Source organism: Ochotona curzoniae, unplaced genomic scaffold (assembly GCF_017591425.1).
Source record: "Ochotona curzoniae isolate NIBS_2020 unplaced genomic scaffold, NIBS_Ocur_1.0 scaffold_3835, whole genome shotgun sequence".
Taxonomy (NCBI): domain Eukaryota; kingdom Metazoa; phylum Chordata; class Mammalia; order Lagomorpha; family Ochotonidae; genus Ochotona; species Ochotona curzoniae.
The window spans coordinates 22,554,010-22,572,919 of NW_024467114.1; the positions used below are offsets into that span (position 1 = coordinate 22,554,010).

Consider the following 18,910-nt stretch of genomic DNA (forward strand, 5'->3'; position numbering starts at 1 on the left):
CTCCAAGTAGCAAGAAGGGACCTGGGAGGAGGAGCTCCTCACATTGGCTCCTAGTGAAGTGCCCAAGGTTTGTGGGGCATGAGCTGAACACACAAAGCTCCAGCCCCCAGCACCCGGGTCCAGCCTCAGCCCGCAGCTGGGAATGCTGTCCCCCAACTGGGCTGTGAGCAGCCTTTTTCATCTCTTTCACAGCCATTCCCTTAGTTCTGCAACTATTGACATTTCTCTGCCTTGCCCCCGTGGTCCTGGGGTCAGGGGAAGTGGGTTCTTGACCAAAGTTCACACCTCACTTTAGGCACCTGCTGGTAGAACTCCTTGCAGGACAAGCTCTAGAAACAGGAGGCTGTGTTTATTTTTTCTTTAGCTACAATTTAACCGAGTGGCGGAGGAGGGTGCTGAGGAAGTGCTTATAGAAATGAATTAAAAGCTGCCAAGGTCAAAAGTATTTCCTTTGAAGGTCATTGTCAGGTTCACATGAGTCTTCTTGACTCTGGTAGGAAAGCTTTCAAGAGCAAGTTTTAAGTTTTCTCGGGTGATTTCCATAATATCCATTGTCTGGGAAGAGTAGCTTCCTAAAATCTAGGATCAGGGTGTGATTTTCCTACTCCCAACCTTTCTCCTTTCCGTTAGAAGAGATGGAGCAAGTCAGTGTGGTCTGGTGGGCAGAAGGAACAAAAACTGAGCTAGTCACTTTTAGGTGAAAGAGCTGCCCACTGCGAGCCTGGTTCAGATGCTTCTCATCTGTTCTTCCCTTCCTTCTCCTCCCCACCTCTTTTTTTTCTTCTTCCCAAACTGTCAATTGAATTTTACTGTATTAAAAGATGCAGTTTAGCACAATGTCTGCTACATGGAAAACATCCAGTGAGTGGTAACGGTTCAAGGTGCTAGGCGTGTAACGTGGGGGGAAGTTGATGCAGATAAATCATATCTAGAACTTGTGTTCCAGCCATCTGTCCTCCTGTGATGTGTTCACACATAGCCAGTTCACAAAAGTAGAAACTTGTCAGTGTCCTGTGAAACATTTGAGAAGTTTTAGGCCAATAGACACATTGCAGAAAATCCGGTAAATATGAAGGAGGTCGGAGCCAGCCTGGTGGTGCAGTGGGTTCAACCTTCAATGCAGGCATACAATGTCGGAGAGACTTCTGCTGTTCCACTTTGCACCCAGATCCCTGGTGATGCATCTGGGAATGCAGTGGAAGGTGACCTGAATACCTGGGCTTCTGCCACCCATGTGAGAGAGCCAGCTAGAGTTCCTGACTTTTACTTGGCCCAGACTTGGCTCTTGTGGTCATCTGGGGAGGGAACCAGCAGATGGAAGATTTTTATTCTCTCTGTCATTCTGCCTTGCAAAGAAAGATATAAATGCAACTTTAAAAATAAAAACGAGAAAAGTCACCTGTAATTTTGTTACCCAGTGGTAAACAGTATTATTTCCTGTGTCTGTTTGTACTGCTAATATGCTTGCACACTATTTTTACAAAGAAAATGCAATTATGTTTGAGCATGTGTTGTTTTAGCATCTTATTAGATTTGTTCTATATATACAGATTTAATCAATTGTCTGTTGGTTGTTCAGTTATGAACAATGATGAAAACCAAGTTTTTGAGTATGTGTGTACACACTCTTGAGGAGAAACTTCTAACAGTGGACCTACTTGGTCAAGAGTAGGCATAGTTTTAGGAGTTTCCAGCCACCTTCTGGACTGGAGCCCAGCTGCACTCCCACCTGCAAGGGATCAGGGTTCTCACAGTCACTGTCAATGCCAGTGTGACAGGTGGAAATGGGATCCTGACTCCATAAGTTATTTCACTTCCTTTGTTAAATTTCTTTCTTAAGTCCTTTGCCTGCATGGCTTTCCTCTACTTGATTTCTAATTTTGAAGGACTACTTGATGCAGACAATGCCTATCAACCATAATTGAATTATGTACCAATATAATCAGTACTCTTAGGTACTGTATCAATTGCTTTAGTATACTCTTATATTTTCATTTAGTAGTTTTACAAATGATATACACTGATATGTAAACAAGTGTGTATATATGTGTGTGTGTATAAAGTACTTTGAAAAGCTCATGGAAAAATGAAATTTTAAGTAAGCTTCTTTTGGCACAAAAATGTTGAAAGCCACTTAAGTTTTTGTAGTAGACATTTTCCACACTCTTTTAGAAGACCTCTCATGTGTATAAATTTCAATTTTTTTGGTATCAAAATGGACTTTTTTTTTTATCTTTATTCAAAGGACAAATTTACAGAGAGAAGGAGAGATGGAGAGAGCCCTTCCATCTGCAGGTTCAATTCCTAAATGGCAGAAATGGTAGGAGCTGATCTGATCTGAAGCCAGAACCGGGACCTTTTTCAGGTCTTCCACTTGGTGCAGGGGCCTGAGAACTTGAGTCACCTTGCATTACTTTTCCACATGCAAAGCAGGGAGCTGAATCAGAAGTGGAGCAATCCCAGTGCCTATATAGAACCGTGTCACATAATACAATGTAATTAAAAAAAAGAAGTGGAGCAGCCAGGACTTTAACCAATGCCCATACGGGATGCTTGTGCTGAAGCCAAAGCTTAGCTTACTATGCCATGGTGTTGGCCCTAGACTTTCTTTTCCATTTTCATGAACTCTTTAAGGCTCTGTATGTATACATGTACACACACACACACACACACACACACACACACACACACACTCACAAACACTTGCAAACCTGTCTATTATGAATGGCAAATATGTCTTCTGTGCAAAGTACTGATGTTCTTTTGACGTCTGATGGAGGATTTGCTTTGAGAATGGACAGGTGCTGTGTAGCTCACTCCTGTGCTTGCCAGCTCATTATGCATTTCAGCAGCATGGAGAAGATGAGCAGGCCCCTTCTACCCTGGTGAGGACATCTCTGTTTCACAGGTATCTGTCCTTCCGTCGCTAGGTATTACCTCTTCTTATTGTTCATCTTCTTCTTCATCATCTTTTTTTCTTTAAAGATTTATTTATTTTTATAGCAAAACAGATTTACAGAGAGAAGATACAGAGAGAAAGATCCTTCATCCTCTTGTTCACTCCCCAAATGGTTACAAAGGCCAGAGGTGAGCTGATCTGAAGCCATGAGACATGAGCTTCTTCCAGGTCTTGCACATGGGTTCAGGGTCCTAAGGCTTTGGGCCATTCTCTACTACTCTCCCAGGAAACAAGCATGGAGCTGGTTGGGAAGTGAAACAACCAGGACATGAGCTGGTGCCATTATGGCATTCCAGTGCTTGGAAAGGGAGAATTAGCTGAGGGAGCCATTGTGCCAAGCCTGGAGCCATTCTTTCTGTTCAGGCTTTGGAACTTGTGGAGGGAAGTTTACTGCTCCATAGAGATGTCAAGTTTAAGAAGCAAGACTTGTGGGGTCTGCTTCCTCTCAGCTCCCTTGTGTTCCAGTGCAAATGGTTTTATGTCCTCTTGATAAGGTTTTTTACTTTGGTTGTGACATGGGGGTGTGGCCCAGAGATCTTGGGAATGAAACCCTGGGGTTCAGCAAGGACCATGTGCAGAGAGCACTGGCTGTGGAGAGATTTCTGTCCAGGAAACACGGCACTTTGGGTGGCAGCAAGTAATGCTCATGATGGGCGTTGGCTGGAGGCCAGACGTAGCTGTTCATGCATGGTTTTCTTGTGAAATGCTCACATGTGAGCATTTGAAAATGAAGCCAGGGGTTGGGTAGAAGGAGTAGTATCTTGCTTGCCAGAACTTTCTTTGTCTCCTGGGGTTTGCATATGGATCAAAATCCACAGTTTTAGATTTTCCATGAGGCTGTCTGAAATCCCAAGAAACAACTTTTTCTACTGAAAAGTGATGCATGTCTAAAAATCAGAGGCGTCTATTTTAAGCAAGTCACCCCAGTGAGCCACCCCCTTGATCTCTTTGGCGCTCAGCACTGTTTATTTCACAGGTGAGAAAATTGGACTGGGCTTGTCATTTTTCCTTCTTCCCTCAGAGATGATCTCCAAGGTGTCAGACAGAGGAGGGTTGAAACCACGGCTGGGAAGATGTGAACTTGAGCACATACATGGCAAAGAAGCTGCTTCCTGAAACAGTGCATGTGGGTGTGTTGTGGAAAATTCTAGGTCGGTAGTGAAGAGGTGTTACTAACAGGAATGTGTTTCCTGTGGCAACGGCCATGGTTGCCCTGCCCTGTGTTTCTCTCCTTGGTTTGTCCCAATGGAGGAAAATAACAGGTCCCTTGATAGCTATCGCAGACCTGGGAGATGAGGGTTCGTTGTCTTCTCTGGGATGGCTGGTGCCCACAATGAGGTAGAGAAAGCCTGCTAATAGATTCTGCTTTCAGGGGAGCCTGGGACGGCTAGGCAGGGCTTCAGGAAGGAGTAGGGAAAGGTCAGGAAACTTGGCTCTGTGCGTGCCCTGTGGGCATGGTCCATTCTCCCTTCGAGGCATGTGGCTCTGACCTCCAAGAACTTGTCCCTGAAGATGTTTTGTATGGCCTCTCTTCTCTGTTGGCTGACTGCATATTCTGTCTGCCTGCTTGTCCAAGGGAAGACACTTGGGCCCTGTATCTGTGGTTGGAGGTCATGGTGGGGAAGAGGCAAAGAACTTCATAAAAACCCAAGGTAAAATGCATTAGCTGCCCATTCCCTACATTTGTAGACCCCCAATAAATGACTGAAATTGTGGATAGTCCTAAATGCTATAAATACTATGATTTTGTCTTTATGTACATGCTTATGGGAATGTTTATTTGATAATTGGGAGATTAACAGTAATAACTAAACACAATAGGACAATTGTAACAGCGTAATGAAATGAATGCTGCATGAATGTGGCCTTTCTCAAAATGTCTTACCTTTCTGTACACCCTCACGGGCAGGCAGTATGAACAGCACTAAGGGTGAAGGGAGGATTTTGTGGTTGGCATCTGGCGCAGGGGTTGAGATGCTGCTTGGATGCCGGTTCTACTTCCAATCCAGTTCCCTGTTAGTGTAGACCTCACTCATATAAGAAACTCAGAACTTGGTTTAGCCTTGGCTGTTGCCAGCATTTGGGGCCAGTGAACCAGAGCAGAGAAACTCTGTATGCTAAATGAAATGAGAATAAATAAATGCTTTGTAACCAAAATATTTTAAGAGATTTATTTTTAATTTGAAATACAGAGGACTACACACACACACACAGAGGGTACCTATGTTCTTTCATCTGCTGATATATTTCCAAAACACTGGCAACAGTGGGGAGCTCATATAGGCTGAAACCAGGAGCCTGGAACTCCACTTGGATCTCCTGTGGGGGAGGCAGGGACCCAAGAACTTGTGTCATCATCTCCTGCCTCCCAGGTGCATTAGTAAGAAGTTGGATTGGAAGTGGAGGCGAGATTTGAACCAGGCGCTCTGATGTGTGACGGGGGCGTCGCAAGTTATGGTTTAACCTGCTACTCTAAAACAGCTGTCTCTTGATTTAAAAAAATTAAAAATTAAAAATACAAAGTGATTCATATTCCAGGTAGGATGGAGTAGGTTGACACACGGTTTCATCACAGTACTCAAAATGGTGCACAGTTTGAAAGTTATGAATTATTTATCTCTTGAGTTTTCCTTGGTCAGCTGTGGGAAACAAAATGTAGAAAACAAACTTGTAGGACAGGGAGCTATTACTCTGTTCTTCAGCCACCTGCTGTGACCCATGGAACTCATTTGCTTCTCCTCCTCTCATCTCTGAGATGACCCAAATCAGAGCCAGGTGGAGCAGTGTGTGGAAGAATGTGTGGTCTCTGCCATGCCTATTGTCTCCCTCTGTCCTGCATCTTGGGCAAAGCTGTACTTCTCTGAGCCTTGGTCATCTGTTATGGGACACAGGGAGCATTAGCCTTTGGCAGGGAGCTGTGCTGGACAGAAAGTTCAGCTATGTGTGAACACACTGCCTTGTTACCTGGAATGGTCCTTCAAATGCATCTTCTGAACAGGGTGAATTTGTGCTGCTGACAACATGTGGAACACTCTTTACAGCTTTTGGTTGTCAGCCAAGAGGAGTCATTCTCAAGCTGGGAGAAGAAGGCTGTTCACAATGGGATTGCCCTGTCAGTTGAACAGTTGGGCTGTGTGGCTGGGGCGGTGGCACACAGTGTCTGCAGACAGGCTGCATTTGTAGTGGGAAACTCTAGGTTTGGTGTCACAAAACAATGTTCATGCCGATCAAGCAAGCTGTTTAGCTGCTCTGGGCTTCTATTCCCTTCTCTGAATCAGTGGAGCTAGGAAGAGTCTCTTGGTGGGTATACCATGACCAGGAAAGGGAAGTGTCCTGCTTAGTGGCTGGCTGGCTGAGTGCTCAGTGTCCCTTCCTTTTGTCTTAAATTGTGCTGTGAATAAAGCCAGCACTAACATTGCTCTGTGACCCAAGGCCTTGCATACATGAGGCATTCAAAACTGTCAGCTAAACACCTGCTGACCACAGTCCTGTGGGAGTGTGGGAGGGCAGGGGATCCATGTTGAGGAAAATACATAGAGCCATGGAAAATATATTATACATTGGTCTCAGAAGCAGGAGATGGCGTTCTCTCCTTCCTAACTTGCTCTTTAATTCCATATGAGTCATTTGACAGGGGCCTTGGTTTCTCCATTTGAAAATGAGCTGATTGGCTAGTGAGGTCTGTTTGGTTCTTGACACTTCCTAACAGCTTCTGCAGCCTTTCCAGGGTAGGAGGGTCCAGGGCATAGGTGCCTGGCAGGTCACTGGGGATATGGAGGATGTTCTGCTGAGAACAGAGCACAGTACCGGCAAATTACATGTAGGAGTAAAGAAAAGCCCAGAGTCTAGATTATTATCATTTTTGTTTCTAGACTTTGGAAAGGTAGAATTACAGAGAAGGAGAGTTAGCGATGGAGAACTTCCACTTGCTGTCTCACTGCAATGAATGATTCTGGGCCATTTGCTGCTGCCTTGCCTAACCACATTATCAGGGAGCTGTGTTGGAAGTGGAGAAGCAAAGACTTGAACTGGTATCTGTATGGGATACTGGTGTCACAGCTGGTGGCTTATTATACTGTGCTATGGCCTTGCTTTTTCCATGTACCCCGGGTTATTCTTGTAATAAGTGAAATGCACTCTGTGTATATCACTTTGCATAGTTTTCTTACAGTGGAGTGTGAAACCACTAAGCTAGACTCAAGGAAGGGTCAGAGGTTAACATAACTCTGGGGCCTTTATACCTTCTACCCTAACAATCAAATCTTTATGGGAAATAGGAGGCTGGGCAGAGATTTCCAAGCAAATTAGTTGGCTTGCAGCATCAGCTCCATTTTAATGTGATAGGCAGCAACCTTTTTGGCTTCCGTTCATGCTATTGTTTTTTTTTTCCTACAAAGAATAAATGCTAATAATAAATAATAGAGTATTTTAAAAAGTTTTTATTTATTTTTATTACAAAGTTAGATATACAGAGAGGAGGAAAGACAGAGAGGAAGATCCAATGATTCACTTCCCAAGTGACCGCAACGGCTGGTGCTATGCCAATCCGGAGCCAGGTCTCCCACATGGGTGCAGGGTCCCAAGGCTTTGGGCCATTCTCTGTTGTTTTCCTATGCTTTACAAGCAGGGAGCTGGATGGGAAGTGGTGCAGCTGGGATTAGAAATGGCACCCATAGAGATCTCAGCAGTTGCAAGGTGAGAATTTAGCTATTGAGCTATCACACCGGTTCCTAGGTTGAGTTTTTAAATTCTCAGTTTCTGACTTTGGCCTGACCTAGCTCTGACCATTCCAGGCTTTGCTGAGGAATGAACCAGCACATGGGCTGACCTTGGGTGTCTTTCTACTTCAAAAAAAGAAAAAAAAAAGTAGAAATTCTTTTTCTTTTTGAGAGGAGACAGTATTTGAGGAAGTTTACAGCACGAATTCTGGATTGTGTTTTATGTGTATATCTGTTAAAGTAACTGTATTACCTACTTCCTGGGATGTTAAATGATCAGGGTTCTGGGATTAATATACCTCACCTGGACATAGTAAGTTTTGCAGTGTTAACATGGAAGTCATAATCACAAGTTCTTGTCCCTTAAAATGCTATAAGGATGACCTTGGTCTTTTGCTTTCTGTTATTTAAAATCAGCATTTCCTGCCCAAAGGCTTTCATTCCATGTCCTTGGACATTGGTCTGTTGGTGCTCATGGTTCTTGATGAATTCATGTTGGACTTCCAGAGGTCTACAGCTCCTTAGCCTATTCTCATTCTTTGGAAGTTCATGGGTCATATGTTTAGTTTTATAAGACAGTTCTCTAACTTCCAGACCTGGCTAGATGGTTTCCTCTCCCAGGCTGAGAAACCAGTAGGAAGGGGCAGCGATGCCAAAACTTGGGCTCCATTCTCAGCAGCTCTGTCACGTCCTGACCAAGTGGCTGAAGAATAGATGGTTCACCTCTTGGAGCCTCAGGCCCCTTATTAGTAACTGGGGATAACAATTGCCATTTTGTTGCTTCATTGGGTGGATTCAGTAGGTTAAAGAATATAGGAACCCAGCAGGCTCTAGCTGCCCCCTCATTGGGAGTTATTCGTGTAATGATGGAGAGGCCCTGGAATCAGGCAGTGGGCAGGACTCCCAGGCTCTCAGCTGCATCCCTGGATGGCACTCACCAGTCTGCCCTGGCTGCCTCTCAGAGCCACTTATGTCAGGCGCTGGCCTGTTTGTGTTGGAGGGTAAGATTTCCAATCAGTTGCAGATCTGGGGCCTGTCTCTTAGCAGCCAAGGGCTTCCAGCTGGCTCTGGGTAACTTGTGCCAGCTGCTGAGGGGAGTGCTGGTTGGTGCTTCCTGTGCTGCTGACAGGCTTTGACGTGCTATAGGAACTTGGCCTGAGCTTTAGGCTTTCCCCCCAGGTCTTTAGGCAGAGCTGTTGGAAGTTGGTTCCACTTGGTGGAGGGCCGGGTCTGCTGGCTGCAGATTCATTTCAGTCTCAACTGTAGCCAAGTGTGTTAGCGGGTGCTTTGCTGGGCTTCATGTTTCCAGGAAGAAATCCCTTGGATTGACTCACTAACTTCTTTCTTGCTGCCTTACCCGATGACTGTGCCTCCCCTACCTCTTGAACACCTTGCAGAGGGCACAGATCTGGTTCCTGGGACTTGGAGAAGAAAACAGAATGGGCCATTTGGGGCTGAGTAAACTCCTAGCATCCAAAAGGGCTTTTATTGAGAATTTACTTCAGGTTTCTTGTTGAAATTAGATGGAGGAATGACCTGTTCAAGACCAAGCTGATCAATGATGGTTTCATGCAGTCCAACTCTAAAGCTTTTTTCTGTTTTGGTGGTTTTGGCTGAAATTCTGTGTTGAACCTTCCAAATTGTATATTTTGTTCCTTAGGTATCTTGACTCTCAGAAATTGTCTCAAAAATATTACAGTGTATATGGTAAAACATATTTTTGGATGGAGCAGAAGTGGCATGACTGGGCTCCTGGTTTACCTTTCTGAGTCTCCTTTCTTAATCTTGTCAAGGAAGAACAGTAGTGTCTCTGTATGATATGACATGTGAGCCAGGCAGAGGTGCATACAAAAGTGTTTGTTCCTTTCTCTTGCCTTTTTTCCTTGCTTCGATCAACCTGATGTTTACAATTATAAAGCGTGGGAACCCATAGGGCCAAGGAAGTTTCATCTTCCCTGCTCCTTCTCCCTATACCTGGAGAGTCTGGCATTTTTTGTCTTTGACTTTGGATACATTGACACAATTGGATTTAGGCTGTGAACTGTGGGATGGATGGTTTCTATTTCAAAATCACTAGTTTACGATTTTCAAGAAAGGCTTGCTGTGTATAGTGACTCATCTCTCTTTTAACAGTTGGAATTTACTTAGATTTTCAAACGTGGTCGAACCATTTGGTATTGATGGAGAATCCAGCCACTCTTAACAGAAGGAACCAGCAGGACTGGGAGCTGAGCTAGATCTCAGCCAGCTCTTGTTGGCCTCTGGGGGACGCGATTTTCTCACAAGACTCATGTTCTTCCTTTCTCAACTGGGTCATTCAAGACCAAGTGTTTAAGATTGTGCCAAATGTTTAAAAGATGCAGAATGTGGTGTCATGTGCTTCTAGGAGAAAGGAGCTGTGCAGGGGGTGAAGGTGTGTAAGGCCTCGTGGGGCCACCAGAGGAGGGATGACCAGGGGTCTGTCTGACTGAATTCTTGCAGGCCCATCACAGGGTTTTGGTGGTCCTTCTTCCTTCCTTCCTTCCTTTCATTTTTAAGGTTAAAAATTTCCCTACAAGAGTGATTTTATTGATGGCTCCAGTTTATTTCCTCCTCCAAAAATCAAATGAAGGAAACAAAAGCTTGTCTTCATAACATAGCAGAGGATGAAGATTAGAATTGGATCACTTGGCCCATTCTCTTCTTATCTCTTCCAAGTTCAGAATGTTTACATCTTTTAATATACAGCATTCTTTTGGATCTGCAGTTGGGATCTACAGTTGGGATCTACAGTTGGGCTCAAGCCTTAGCAAGCCTTAGAAATCTTTGGAGTTTTAGCCTTTTCCCAGAAAATCGGCTCAGTCTGTCTGCCATAGCCACTGTGTTTTCTCTAGTGACATTTCCCCTGGGCATAGAGGGAATCTGTGCTCTTCATCTACTGTGTTACTTTGTTGGGCTGGTGCTAGCCACACTTCTTGCAGAACGCCAGGTGCGTTTTAGGAAATTTCATGATGTTTGTAGAGTGCTACCGGCATGAAAAGAAAGAAGGCAGGCCTGAAGCGGAAACATTTGTATTGGTCTTTTTTCTTTCTCTTTTAAAAAGAAGTAGTTTTTATTGGAAACACAGATTTACAGAGAGAAGGAGAGATGGAGAGAAAGATCCTCTGATTGCTTGTTCACCTCCTCCAAGTGGCCACAATGGCCAGCGTCGAGCTGATACAAAGGCAAGATCCAGGAGCTTTCTCTGGGTGTTCCACAGAGGTGCAGGATCTTAAGGCCCTCGGTCATCCTCCATTGCCCTCCCAGGCACAAGGAGGGCTGGAAGGGAAGTAGAGTAGCTAGGATATGAACCGGTGCCCATATGGGATCCTGGCACATGCAATGCTAGGATTTAGCCAGCAGGTCTTTGCACTGGGCTCTTTGGTGGTCTTTTTAAGCACAACATAGGGCAACTAACCATTCAAGCAAGGGTGATGTGATCAGATCTGTGTGTAGCAAAGCACACTCAGGCTGTGGTGTGGAGAAACTCCCTGTGAGTGTTTGCTGAGTGGTCTTGCTGTTGAACTAAGCAGCTGTGCCCGTGGGGTCTGCTTTCCCCTCTGCACCTGGGCCTGCCTATGTTCTTCTGAGGATTAATGCGGTCCTTGGAACAGACCTGACAAGCTCGCTATAATATTAACCCATCAGAAGTGCACAATCAGTAATGTTTTGTAAATAAACAGAATTTTGGCACTCTCATCAGCATACAATTAGTAGCATTCTCATCACTCTCCAAAGCACCCTGAGGCTTGCACATGGAGTATGGCTTTCTGTCTAGCTTTCTGTCGATCGCCTATCTTTTTAGACTAGTCTTATTCTTCACTGTCAGTCATTTTTGTTCTTTGTCTGACATTTGTATTTTGTCTTGATCTTCAAACAGTTGAATGAATAAAAGCTCTGTGCATTTAAAATCCTTCTCTTGAAGGAGGAGGGAGAGTGGGAGCCACAAAGGAGGGTGGATAGGGTGGGAAGTATCATGTTCTTAGAGCTGTGTATATGAAATTTTTCCCTTCATATAAATAAAAGCATTTAAAAATCACTTTCTAATGTGGCAGATAAATTGGTGGCATAAAATTTCTGGGTTATAATCTTTTTCAGAGTGCTATAGGTATGGATTTAGTATCTTTGATTTATACTAGATTTGGTGATATCTGAGATCTGACTAACCTTTTTAGGCAACTTGCTGACTCTGTGTGCTTACAGGTTTTAGAATAAACTAGTTTAATTTAAAATTTATTTTTTATTCCTAAATTTTGTTTATTTAAAATCTTCAGTTTTAAAAAGATCCAATGTGATTTGTAGATACTTCTAAGAATGTAATGAAATTTAGGTTTATTCTTGTAGTTTTTAAATGAAAGATTTGTTTTTATTTGAAGGACAGATTTATGGAGAAAGAGAGAGAGAGATCTTCCATCTGCTTGTTCACTGTCCAAACAGCTGTAAAGGCCAGAGCTAGGCTGGTCCAAAACCTGGAGCCTGGAGCTTCTTCTTGGTCTCCCACATAGGTGCAGGGACCCCAGGACTTGGATCATTTTCTGGTGCTTTTCCCAGGCACATTAATAGGGAACTGAGTTGGAAGTGGAGCAGCTGGGACTTGAACCAGGACCCATATGGGATCGCAGGTGGAGGCTTAAGCTACTATGCCACTGTGCCATTCCCTGTGGTTAAGTAGTTTTGCAAGCACATGAATAGACATATGTCTGTTTTAATGGACTTCCATAGAAAACCAAAGACCTTTTTGATGAGGAATGGCTTCTATTATATGTTTGATGAATGGTTCTTATTCATTGGTTCTAAGTTTCCCTTCAGGAGCATCCATTATCCTCTTATTGACTTTCTCATCTTAGTCTTCCAAGATAAGAATTATTTTAAGTTTTGTGTTCTTTCTGCATTCTAGTGGAATGTAAGGTTTGTTATTAAACTATCAGTTAATTTTCCCATAGCATCAAATAGCTCCTGAAACTCTTTCCAATGTGTATGTTACTTCCGTGATTACACATTTAAAAAAAAATTTCTCTTCTCCTCTGTACTTTTTTGGGTCATTGTTTTAGCTTATTGCATTTTAATTTCTATCTGCTTACATTTCTGCTTTTTTTCCCTATATAGTCTAGTGACTTTCCATGCTTGGGACTTACTGGTGTACTTTGTTACCAGTCTAGTTTTTTATTTCTCTTAGGCCACCAGCTGATGAGTCTTGCTTTATTGAAGTCGTATCTATTTCCTCCTATTGCCCGTTTCTCAGGTACCCTGAATATGGACACATCATAGTCCCCAGCATGCATTGCTGTTGAGCTTGATCTTTAGGGTATCTTGCTTTTATGCAAAAGAAGTGTGTTGTGCTACCATCACAGCTTGTCTTGGCCCTAGCCATGATTATTTTCTAGAATCTGTAGTGTCCACCACACCTCTCAGTTTGAAGCCTCCAGTGGGTACTACACTTCTCAGTTTGTGAGGGTTGGTGATAAGCGTCTGCAGGGGAATCCTCCCTTGCTCTTCTGTGTGGTGGTCTCTGGTGCATTCATCAAAGGCAGGCCATGTGGAAACTGAGCAGCTGCAGTTTATCTGATGTCCTGAGCTACGGTCAGGCTCTAGGACTGGACTGTGTGCAGTTTTGGTTTTCTTTTGGCTTTCGACTTTTTATGTCTTGAATGCTATTTATGAGAACTCAGGAGAATCCCATTTGTGGTTTTGTATCTATCCGATTTTTATAAGACTCATGTACAAAATTTTAATTTCATGTCTGTGGGCAGTTTATGAAGACTTTGGAAGAAGTGAATTTGATAAAAGATTAAAGAAACTGTATGGATACAGTGTCCTGTTGTTCATTATGGGAAGACTCCACATGCATGCAGTTTTTCTGTGAAAGGGCATAGTTACATAGTGAACACAGTTTAATAAAAACCAGGATTTGGGGTGCAGGCCTTTGTCCTAGCAGTGTAAGAGCCTCACATCCCACACTGAAAGTCCTGGGATTGCTGCCCAGCTCTTGCACCTGACTTCAGATTCCTGCTTCTCCGGTGATACATTATAGTATTGATTTAAGTGCTGTAACCTCATATTGACTGTAGACATAACAATTTCAGGAATGTGTTCCAAGATCCCCAAATGGACCTTTGGAACCAGAGATATACTGAACTCCATACAAGGGGCCTTCAGAAAGGTCATGGAAAATGATTTCTGAGAAAAAAAAAACTGCATGGATTTAAAAATGTTTTGCACATGTTTTAAATTTCCTTTCCCGTAAACTTTTCATACTGTTTTTAACCTAAACATACATACCTATGATAGAATTTAGTTCATAAATTAGTCACACCATGAGATGAACAATGCTAACTGATAATAAATAGAACGGTTATGACAAAATGCCGTTCTAAAACTGCCAACATCACTCCTGCATGTTGGGGCCATTGCTAACTAAAATGAGAGTTGCTTTAATACAGGCCTTGGCAATACCATGACAGTCTGCTGGATAACTGATTCAAATACTAAGTGACTAATGGACATGGACATGTTGGACATAGGAAGGATCTGGTTCTCAAGAGGGAGCAGAGCAGCGTGAAAGTTTATTTTGGCACCCAGAACAGGGCATAATCCTTATGACTTGTTTATTTCTGAAAGTTTCCATTTAGTATTTCCTTTCGTCAATTGGTCATGGTAACTGCAACCTTGGAAAGCAGACCTGAAGGTCACAGAGAGGACTACTGCCTCACTGCCATGCTCTGCTTGACCCCTGGTTCTCACGTCTGCCTTCCTCTGCCAGTTGTTAACTTCTCTTTCGTGTTGACAGCTCCTGAAGGGAATGTAATTCTGCCTTACAGAGGTCAGCAAGCACACAGGATGTCCAGCAGGTTCTGAAATGGAGTTTGAGTTCTCCTCACTGTGATAATTCTGTCTGTTGCAACCAGGGAACCAGTTGAGGGATGATCTCTGTCTTTGGGTGTAGCCCTGGAATTCTTTTGTTTCAGAAGTATGGAAATGATAAGAATTGCTGGTTTATATTTCCCTGTTTGCTCAAAACACAGGACCAAGAGTTTACACACTAATTTTGAGGGACTTCATTGCTTTGCTCCGCTGTGTATTGTAAATTACTAGCTGCCTACTTCCCATTCAGGAACCATGGGAGGCTACATGCTGCCAGACTGGGGTGCTGTGTCCTACATCTGCTGTGGCTGCAACTGCAAGTACAGTTATTTCTCACAGCTAATACCACTTGAGTCCTGTGTATGAGGGGTCACTTAGTGTGTCTTTCCAGGATGAAATAGATTTCGCCATTGCCAGGTGATAGGGTGATTCTTTAATAACCAGACACATCTCTGTCACCAACTCTGTCTCGAAACCAGGCTGTAGACTTTGTTGATAAATTATCTCATATTCAGTGTCAGAGTTCAGTAAATATACAGCATATGTTTAAGAAATACTTGTTAAAATCCCTCTGCCCAAAGTGTTTTTTTTCACACAGGGTCATATTTAACATGGATTCCTAGTGAAAATAGCTCTGCAAATCTCAGTTTTTTCTTGTCCAGTTCATGGCTTCATGGTAACAATATGACACAACAGTTACTTCCTTTACTCACGTTTGCTAGAATGGGATCATATGCATTCTTCTAGACCAATCACTGACTTGGTAGGAGAGATTGTCACTTCCCAAATGACTAATGGCTGAAGCTGGGTCAGTCTGAAGCTGGGAGCCAAGAGCTTCTTCTGGATCTCCCATATGGGTACAATGGCCCAAAGCCTTGGGCCATCCTCTGCTGCTTTTTCAGGCCACTAGCAGGGAGCTGGAGTATCTAGGACTTGAATTGTTTCCCCCTATGGGTACTGGCACTGCAGAGGGAGGATTAGCTTGCTATGCTTCTGTGAAGCCCTTAGAATTTATTTTAACCAAGGCTTTATCATGCAGAATGTGGTTTGTGCGATTGCTGTCTCCAGGAAGATTATTGGAAGTGGGCACTTTCCCCTGCTCCTCCTGCTCCCCCAGCCAGATTCACTGACAAAATAGCCCTCCGTATCACCCCATTCTTGAAGGTGTGGGGGGTGGGGAGGTCATGTCATGTTCATGTGCAGGCTGCCCTGGTTTAGGGCAGTAGTCACTATTTTTGCTCTCTGTGTTTGGACTGTAAACGATGTTGTGATGAACATCCTCCTGAGGCTTTGGGCACTGCTCCCACCACAGCTGTTGTGTCAACATGTATTCAGCAGGTGGGTAAATTTTGTGTTCCATAGTTCACTGCCTCTCTCAGGTCTCCCAGCAAAGAACACGCAAGCTATGAGAAGGTCTCTCCACATCAGAATAACTAACAATTTTTCATCAGTTGGGCCAGCCAGTCCCTCCATCTCTCTGCCTTAAACTGGTGAGCATCAATGTTCTTTGTTAGATGTGCATTAAAGGACAGATCCAATCCTCAGATGGGGATCCAGTGGTTACATTTGAAGTTAGCCTGATTTCTCAAAAGATCTTTTACTGCTTTCCTTTCTTATTGCTTAGATCGAAACTCTTGCTAGTAATTCAAACAGAAAGCCTTTTCCTGGGCCTTGTAACTTTTTGGAGGTTTTATAATACCCCCATGCTACTTGTTTGTTATTGTTTTTAAAAAGTTAGAAAGTACAGTTGTGTTAAAAAAAATCAGTTTAAATCACACTACCTAAGATGCAGATGATGTGAGATGTTGGGGTACAGTTGTCCCTTGACATCATGGAGGATTGGTTGCAGGACCCCCTGTTTGTCTAGGAAGAGTAGAGGATATGTAGTTCAATGTCATCAATTAGTGAAAAGCTGCATCTCATGCAAATTCCTATTTATCTTCCTAGTTGTACTTACAAGCCAAACTCATCCCCACCCTTCTCAAAGCAAGGCTGAAACTGAAGTCACTGGTTTTAAAACAGCCCAGCGGATTTCACTGTTGGCAGTTTTCCCTCATTTTCTCTTTGAGCCTCTCAATGAGTCATCAAGCTCATTTGTGTCTATTTTCCATGAACCACTTGATAGATACTCAATGTGTACCAGCTGCCTTGAATGTCGTTTGGGACCAAGTAAAGTAGAGGAAAATCAATATGGAGCCCTAACTTTTCTTTCTGCTGTGGTATTTCTTGTGTCCTCTATGTGCAGTGCTGTATGTGTATGGGTTTCAATCCTCCTGTGATTTCAGAAAGAGAAGTATTGTCTCATTTTCCTGTTCTCTTTCTTTTTATGTGAGAGCAGCAAGAAAGAGAACACAAGAGAGAGAAAACTCTCATTTGCTGGCTCACTTCCAAGATACCCACAACAACCTATGCAGGGCTGGGACGTGGCCCCCAAGTGTCAGGAACTCAGTCAAGAGCTCACATGCAGATGGCAGGAAACCAACTATTTGTTCGTCGCAGCTGCCTCCCAGGACCGGCACTGGTGGGATTATGGATTCAGGAGTGAGGTGGGATGTAGGTATTTGAACTGCTATGCTAAATGCCAGCTCCCTAAAGTCTCACTTTCTACCACAGAATCCGAGGTTTGGTGATTTGCCTATGTTGGCCAAGGTCAGTGAGTAGTGGGGCCAGCATTTAAATCTGGGTCTTTCTCTAAACCTGTCCTGTACCAAATCCTCCCAAGGCTTTAGGAAGTGCAATGAAACCATGCAGGAATGTCACCAACTGAAATTCCTGACTTCAGGACTTAGCCTAACCACTTTGTGGCTGGGGATAGGTTTTCCACAGCCTGGGCTCTGGGCTTGGCAGAACCCACATAAGTTGTTGCTTTCCATGCCTCCGTTACCCCCAGGTTCCCAGGAGCCTGCTGCGCCTTTCACTCCCCAGTACAGCGCCTGGTGGCTTGTCTTGGTAGCACTGTAGCTCAACTTTTGCCTTCACTGAAGATTGAGAGGTGTCTGTGTCCTGTGGTCCAACTGTCCTCTTCGAACCTCCCCAAGCCCATTGCGACTTCTGGAACAAGAGGAGAATGAACTTGAATTCCTAGGAGTGCAGTGATGATGCATATATCTCCTGAGTTTTCTGCAGATTGGGGAAGGACAGGATTGCTCTTCATGGCAGCTGTGTGCACAGAGCCTACTGGGAAGGGAAATGAGGCAGCAACCACTAGTAACTTCTGCAAGGTTTCCTTCAACTGTGACACTACTTTTTAGTCATTGCAGAGATATCTGAGAAGAGGTCCTGGTTTGCGTGGTTTGGGGGTCCTTGCCTGGGTATTAGAGGGTGAAGAGTTGGATTTTCCTCTGATCTCTTGAGGGAACATCTCCCTCTCAGCTCCAGTATCTTCCAGAAGCCCCTCTGCCTGCATTGCTGGGTTGGTTCTCTTGTCTCAGCTCTTGCCTGCCACCACTCTCCTTTTTACACCTGTTGCTTCCATGGACATGTCCGCAGGTTTGGGCCTAGCCTACCCTCTCTCTTCCTCATCTATTCTAGGGTATTTTCCTGCTGCCTATGTGCCTGAAATCCCTGGAGATTTCTCTCAAATCACAGAACCAGCTTCATCCCAGCTCTCTCTGCCCTTAGATGAAAATTTCCTAACCACAGCCTGTGATGTGGCCCAAGCATCTCTTTCTGACCAGCTTACCTCTTCCCCCGGACTTGCTCCCTGAAGGGCCTCTATGTATGGGAAGTGTCATTGAGTGTGACCATGCCTCCTGCTGACCTGTGGCAGGCAGGGAAATGGAGGAAGGTGAATTCTTAGGGAATGCACAACTCCCCCGGTGGCTGATGTTGGGCTCCCTGCTCTGTGCTTTTTCAAACTCATGGCTCCCTGTTCCCTCTTCACTTGACTCATAGGCATCTCATCTGCTGGAGTCTGGCATGTCCTTGTCCCCTTTGGGCATCTAAAGAGTTAAGGCTCACCCTTGTTTGAGCTCACTAGCATCCCAGAGTTTTGCCGTCTCCCTGGTGTATTCATCATTACCACTAACTCCAGCTCAGCCTTCGGGCCTTGGCCCAACCCCTCAGGCCTGTCTTATGCCTTATCTAGCACAACATCCATTTTTAATTCTTTCCCAGTATTTGAGGGGATTTCCAGAACATCACAGAGAAATGCAATTAAAATTAGGTTCATTGTGGGGCAAACCTTTTCAAAATTCATGTGTAGTTTTCCCATGAACTTCTTGAAGTGCCCTCGGGTCTGAATTCTTTTTGTTTGCTGACCACATATTTTGTTGCTTGCTCTTCTCTTACCCATCAGTTAGGCAATAAGTTTCAAAAACATAGGGATGTTTTTCTTGTTCTCAATGAGGTTCCA

General features: G+C 44.0%; 1 protein-coding gene and 1 pseudogene across 2 annotated transcripts in view; one reads left to right on the forward strand and one right to left on the reverse strand.

Moving 5' to 3' along the window:
- The window catches only part of PDE1C (phosphodiesterase 1C), a 418,728-nt gene that overhangs the window by 72,036 nt on the left and 327,782 nt on the right, over positions 1-18,910 (forward strand). The gene's annotated exons all lie outside the window — the stretch shown is intronic.
- LOC121145637 lies at positions 10,330-10,666 on the reverse strand (annotated as a pseudogene).